General features: G+C 44.5%; 1 long non-coding RNA gene across 3 annotated transcripts; it reads left to right on the forward strand.

Moving 5' to 3' along the window:
* Window positions 1-1,506: 1,506 nt before the first annotated feature.
* On the forward strand, window positions 1,507-3,715 carry LOC127342614 (uncharacterized). Of its 3 annotated transcripts, XR_011755461.1 has the most exons (3): window positions 1,526-1,785; window positions 1,880-2,089; window positions 2,466-3,715. It is a non-coding gene; the product is annotated as an uncharacterized lncRNA (long non-coding RNA). The 3 variants fall into 3 exon arrangements; XR_011755459.1 differs by having other exon boundaries at window positions 1,507-2,089; XR_011755460.1 differs by having other exon boundaries at window positions 1,507-2,089; window positions 2,607-3,715.
* The last annotated feature ends 3,510 nt before the right edge of the window (window positions 3,716-7,225 follow it).

Below are 7,225 nucleotides of genomic sequence, written 5' to 3' on the forward strand. Positions count from 1 at the left end.
GTCGCGGGGTTATCCTCACCAAAGACAATCTTGTTAAGCGGAATTGGCACGGAAGTACACGATGTGTCTTTTGTCATCATGATGAAACCACCAAACATTTATTCTTCCAAAGGCTACCATAGATCTATATGGTCAGTCATCCAAGTAGCGTCTACTTTGTATCCGCCGACTAGTGTCGCTAATGTCTTTGGCAATTGGCTTCATGGTATTAACTCAAGGTTTAAAATGCTTCTTAGGATGGGGGCGCTAGCAGTTATCTGGGCGCTCTGGCTATGTAGAAATGACAAGATCTTTAATAACAAAAATTGCTCTTTGTTGCAAGTCATCTACAGATGCACATGTATTCTCCGTTCGTGGTTAACTCTTCAGCGTGTGGAGAACCGAGAACTATTTACGGAGGTCTGTACACGGTTGGAGGATACGGCGAGGGATGCTTTTTCCCTACATGGGTGGCAGCATAGTCTACGGATAGTAGCTCCTCCCACATCTTAGGCGTCATATGATTCATCGCTCCGATATGTATTTCGCCTTTTTATTTTTGTAACTCTGGACTCTTGAGACAACAAACGGCTGTGTGCATCCTGGTTATGCAGAGGCTGGATGTAATTGCTTCTTGAAGTAATAAAGCATCCTTTATCGAAAAAAAATGAAAATTAATTGGACATTTGACAGTTATGTATCGATGCTATTAACTAATCCAACGCTTAATTCAGTGGTTTATATGTGAATGTATGTATTTTACACACCATTGCCGGGCCATCGGAGATCCTTTCATCACCCACTTCTATCTCGACAGCGTCGCCTAGATCAAGTTCGAAAAAAGCATCGTTGCCAAGTCCGTGCCATCAACATATCACTTTTTGATAAGGTTCTCACCTAGAAATACCAGCCATCAACAGATCCCTCCTTGACAAGGTTCTCGCCCAGAAAGACAAGCCTGACAGGACCCTGGTATCACATCTTCCTCAGCAATGGAGTGGGTGCCAAAGAAAGCCTATTTGCTTTACGCAGGCGACGTCGAGATTGTATACATATCATTTGATAGAGAAGATGAGAGTGGCTGGAACAGAATTCATGCATGTAGTTACAACATTGTATACTGTGTACTGTCAAAACTACCAAGTCTACTGTTGTCCACCGTCTTTCTCTATGCCCACCCGTTGTTCCGCTTTTCAGTGTATTCCATTACTTCATCTTCAAGGTTAACTTTTTATGCATAGAATTTCAGTGTATTCATTACCAACCATATTAAACCCACTCTTAATATTTATCAATTCAAGTATAATCTTCTCTTTCTTAATAGATAGCCCCAATTTGCTGGTCTCACAAGCAGCCACGTCACTGGATTAAAAATTTGGTGAGACCGACATGCTCCAGACGCCACGCCCGATCGCCACGCCACGCACGCCACGCCCGATCGCCCTCTCCCCATCGATCTCTTCTGCCCTTCCTCGCCAGAACCGCGCGTGGACCAGATGGGCCGACACCGGCCCATGATCCGGCCGACAGTCTTCCTCTTCCTTGCCTACGTTCCGTCTCTCCCCCACCATGTTCCGCCTCCGTTCGTCTTTATCCATGGCCACCGGTTGCACAATAAATCCCATTAATTCTTCACGGCGCATAGCCCAGTTAATTCTTTGTTTGCTGGCTCCTCTATTCGGAAGTTCCTCTTTCTGGCCGCCCTTCTGATTTCTAACTGCTCCGTTCCTCTTCCTCATTATTGCAACAAAATCCGACCTGAAATCAAAGAAGGGGAGTCGACCAGTCCACGATCTCCAGAAGGAGGTAGCTGATCAGCCTTCTCTTCCTTTTAAATACCAGGACAAACACCACATTACTTCCGTAGATCTTCATCTCACTCCCTTCCCATTTGCTCTAGATCCGGTCGACACTCCTCAAACCGGTGAGGTGTCGACGCGCCACCCAAATAGCCTGTCCGGGAAACTCTGCCACGAGAAGCACGCCCCGCACACACACATCATGAGACCGACCCAAGTTACCTCATCAGAGCATGTTCATTGTTCGTTGGAGTGGATATCTGTCCTCGATCTCTCCTACTGCAATGGAATGGTCAAGGGTTATGCATCTGGTGAGAATCCTATTTTATATTCTCTTTTCAGGTCAGCTGATAGGAGTTCTTTGTCTGGAGATCCCGTGCTTGAGTTCAGTCTTTCAAGTTCTGATTCTGGACAAGTTGTTTATTCTAAAGTGTAGATTCAATCTTGACCTCACATCCTTAAAAGTGCTGCATATATGTCTTGCTAATTATTTTAATCATTAATTTTAATATCACAAAATCTCAGTAGATGAGTCACATTCAGTTGTTTTATCATAATCTTCCTTTTTACTGTTACTTTTTTCATTGCTTCAAAAATTTACTTCTTCCCAGTTGGCAAAAGAGCAGGATGTTTTTTATTAATTACTTTCTACATTCTTGATGGAATTCCCGGTTAAACTTTAAATAGAAGATATGCACCGCAGTTTGGTGGATACAAGGGTGAGTAGCTTTGTCAGGCTTCATACTTGCTACATGGTCGTCATGATGAATAGTCCAAGGTGCCCCAGGCGACCAATGTTTCACTATACCTTCTTTCTTCTTGAAGCAGAAGTTTACATTGCAGTCTGTTGTTCCAGCTACGTCTGCTAATTTCTGCATTCCTACTATTTTCTATCAATTAGAGAACAACCATTCTACATGTCAATCTCGTAGGCAGGTAACAACCGTTCTCTTCTATTTCTATTGCTTTCCATTATATACTTAATCTGGAATCACATGTTTTATAAATAACATTCAGGAATAACTCTCAGTGTGTCAATTCCAGAATTAACTCTCAGTGTGTCGATTATGTGACTCCTCCTTTGGTTTCTGTTCTTTCCTGCTATGATTAAATCCGTATTGACACATCTGAGTACCTAAAGTTGTACATAGTCAACCTGTAAGGCTCAAGTGTCACTAGGTTTGTCACACCCTGTGAGGATCGCTTCATGTGATATCCTTTCTTATCGCTCTTGCTAGCCGAAGAACTGAAAACACTGATAATTCATGTGAAATGTGCTGCTACTTAACTTCTGCTACCACCAAAAAATATTCGTTGAAATCCGAGTAATATGTTACCTATAACAATGACTGTTTCAATAGCTTGCAATTACATTTCGTACTTTCTTCACCCTGTAAAATTTTGACTATTTTATTTTCAGTAGTCATCGTAATACATCTCATGATAGAGTGGTATTTATTTGAAAATGTCAGCTAGGTGCGTTTCTAAAGATAAATAGAACAACATCCAACCTCTATGGCTATTTCTTTTTTTTTTTGCGGGGGAACCTCTATGGCTATTTCTTGACATTATGATTCTTTTTTAATCAAGTGCAATAGAAAGGGGCCATTTTGTCCGGTGGTAAAAAATTCATTTATTCAGTCCATACACCCTTCCATTCTAATTTGATATATTTAATTTTTAGGTGAATACTAAAAGGTGGTGATGCCAATATGGACCAACCAAAATGAAGGCACGGCGTAACTGGCTATGCACTTCTGAGGTTTTTTCATCTTCTGTAAGTGTATATAGTGCAATTGGCGAACGTACGCATCAAAGTGGTGAAGGGAAATTCCAATGATATACTTATACCACAGTGTATGTTTCTTTTTAAGTTGTAAATCGTGTATGCTACAAGTTTGGATTTTTATTTCCTACATCAAGTATCATATGTAATACTTTATGTCGTCCAATGATTCCGCAGCAACGCGCGGGGTATCATCTAGTTCTAAAATTATTACTACCATTGTAGTACAAAGTCGGCGCGGCGTGCCGCCGTGCCCTTCCATGCTAGTTGTAATTAACATCTGATTGGTTCCTAAGATTTAAAATGAACTAGCATACCCTGAGGCAGAGCACCAATTTGCAAGAACTAGCACCAATTTAAAATGAACTAACACCATCAGTAGCATTTTTTCCTCAGTCATTTGATTCTACTGCTTACAGAGATGCATCGAGCATGCATGCTTGCACCATCGAGTAGCTACTGCATCAAGGCAACCTAGCATCTACCAAGAGCATCATACCGTGGGAGTAGAGAGGGGATCGAAGAGGGAGGGGAAGAGGGAAGGGGAGAGGATGCTTACCGTGGCTGGCGCGCGGGGTAGGTAGTGGGGGCTGGTGGAGGGGACGGTGGAGGACGGTGGCGCCGACGTCCCCGGCCTGCTCCTCTCGGCGACTGCTCCTCTCGGCGATGGTGGCACGCGCGTGACGCCTCCTCCTCTTGGCGACGGTGACGCCCTACTCCTCCTCGCGGCGGCGTTCTCCTCCTCTCGGCGGCGCGGAACGGGGGCGGGTGCAGGGCGGCGGCATGGTAGCTAGGGTTGGTTTGGGAATGGGGAAGAAGGAGAAAGAGTCGCGTGGCGGTTAAGTCCTAGGTATAGCCGGACCATCTTATTGCCGGCGCACCACTTGTTTCGTTCGCCGGGGACAATTATACCCCCGACGAACCAAATAGGTGGTGCGCCGGCAATAAGATGGGTCCGGCTATACCTGGGACTTGTCCCCCAGCCCCTGGCTAGCCATTTACTTTTCTTTTTTTATTTTCTTTTTCTTCATTTCTTTATTTGTTTTCACTTTCTTTTATGTTTCTTTTCTTTTCCCCCAAATCCTATACAAAAATGAGTTATGCATTACAAAAAATATGAGTTATGCATTGCAAAAAATATTAGTTATACATGTTGACCAACACAATATTAATTAGTCATACATAAAATATTGGCCATGACCATATGAGTAGTTATGAATTACACAAAATATGAGTTATAGATTGCAAATAAAGTTTTACATCATCGATTGAGAAGAGTGTTTCGCTTTCTTCTTGCTTTTCTTGCTCGTCGTTGAATAATTTAGCCCCGTGTCGTGACTTCTTCTTTTGAAGGGTCGACCTGACCTCGGTAGCGTGGTCCTGCTTCTTCTTGTGGTGTATGTTGTGTCTTCGTCCTCGGATTCTTTCATCATTGGGTCTCCGACTTGTCCTTCGAAGTCTTCCTCGTTGGCGACTCCATCCATTCCGACGATGGTCCTCTTGCCTCTCCTCACGATAACACGGCTAGGCCTGGATGGGTCGGTTATGAAGAAGCATTGGTGCACGTGTTCTGCCATTACCCATGGCTCATTCTGCGCGGTGGCGTTCGTGGACTTTGATTTGTTGGCTTCGGGTAGAAACATGGTGGTGAAATACCGGTCTTCTTTTGTGACGCTCTTAGCCCATCTGATACGGAACATCGGCACTTTCTCCCCAGCGTAGCTAAGCTCCCAGATTTCCTCGATTCTTCCGTAGTATCTAGTCTTTACGTCACCCGTCCATGAATCCATCGTTACCCCTGAGTTCTGGTAAACACTGTTCTTGTCTTTTTCTTCCGTGTAGAATGTGTACCCATTGATATCGTACGCTTGGTAAGTCATGATGTTGGGCGCGGGGCCATGTGACAAGGCCAATACTAGTTTATCCTTGTCAGAATCCATTGGTGGGGGATTTGAAGGAGATATGCCCTAGAGGCAATAATAAAGTGGTTATTATTTATATCTTTATGTTTATGATAAATGTTTATATATCATGCTATAATTGTATTAACCGAAACATTAGTACATGTGTGATATGTAGACAAACAAAGAAGTCCCTAGTATGCCTCTTAACTAGCTTGTTGATTAATGGATGATTAGTTTCATAATCATGAACATTGGATGTTATTAATAACAAGGTTATGTCATTGTATGAATGATATAATGGACACACCCAATTAAGCGTAGCATAAGATCTCGTCATTAAGTTATTTGCTATAAGCTTTTCGATACATAGTTACCTAGTCCTTATGACCATGAGATCATGTAAATCACTTATACCGGAAAGGTACTTTGATTACACCAAACGCCACTGCGTAAATGGGTGGTTATAAAGGTGGGATTAAGTATCCGGAAAGTATGAGTTGAGGCATATGGATCAACAGTGGGATTTGTCCATCCCGATGACGGATAGATATACTCTGGGCCCTCTCGGTGGAATGTCGTCTAATGTCTTGCAAGCATATGAATGAGTTCATAAGAGACCACATACCACGGTACGAGTAAAGAGTACTTGTCAGGAGACGAGGTTGAACAAGATATAGAGTGATACCGAAGATCAAACCTCGGACAAGTAAAATATCGCGTGACAAAGGGAATTGGTATTGTATGTGAATGGTTCATTCGATCACTAAAGTCATCGTTGAATATGTGGGAGCCATTATGGATCTCCAGATCCCGCTATTGGTTATTGGTCGGAGTGAGTACTCAACCATGTCCGCATAGTTCACGAACCGTAGGGTGACACACTTAAAGTTGGATGTTGAAATGGTAGAACTTGAATATGGAATAGAGTTCGAATATTTGTTCGGAGTCCCGGATGAGATCCCGGACATCACGAGGAGTTCCGGAATGGTCCGGAGAATAAGATTCATATATAGGATGTCATTTTATGTGAATTAAAATGACGCGGAAGGTTCTATGGAAGGTTCTAGAAGGTTCTAGAAAAATCTGGAAGAAACCACCAAGGAAGGTGGAGTCCACATGGGACTCCACCTCCATGGCCGGCCAACCCTAGTGGGGGTGGAGTCCCAAGTGGACTCCCCCTTAGGGGGCCGGCCACCCCCCCATATGGGAGGTGGAACTCCCACCTCTAGTGGGAGTCCTAGCTTGGGTAGGTTTGCCCACCATATGGAAGGTTTTGGGTTCGGGTCTTATTCGAAGACTTGGAGACCAACACTTGGGGTTCCACCTATATAATGAGGGGCCAAGGGAGGGGGCCGGCCACCCCAAGACCACAAGCTGGCCGCCCCATTGAAGTGGCCGGCCACCCCCTCCCAAACCCTAGCCGCCCCCCTCTCCTCCATATCTCCCGCGTAGCTTTAGCGAAGCTCCGCCGGAGTTCTCCACCGCCACCGACACCACGCCGTCGTGCTGTCGGATTCAAGAGGAGCTACTACTTCTGCTGCCTGCTGGAATGGGAGGTGGACGTCGTCTTCATCAACAACCGAACGTGTGACCGAGTACGGAGGTGCTGCCCGTTCGTGGCGCCGGAAGCGATCGTGATCAAGATCTTCTACGCGCTTTTGCAAGCGGCAAGTGAACGTCTACCGCAGCAACAAGAGCCTCATCTTGTAGGCTTTGGAATCTCTTCAAGGGTGAGACTCGATACCCCCTCGTTGTTA

This window comes from Lolium perenne, chromosome 3 (assembly GCF_019359855.2).
Source record: "Lolium perenne isolate Kyuss_39 chromosome 3, Kyuss_2.0, whole genome shotgun sequence".
Lineage (NCBI taxonomy): Eukaryota > Viridiplantae > Streptophyta > Magnoliopsida > Poales > Poaceae > Lolium > Lolium perenne.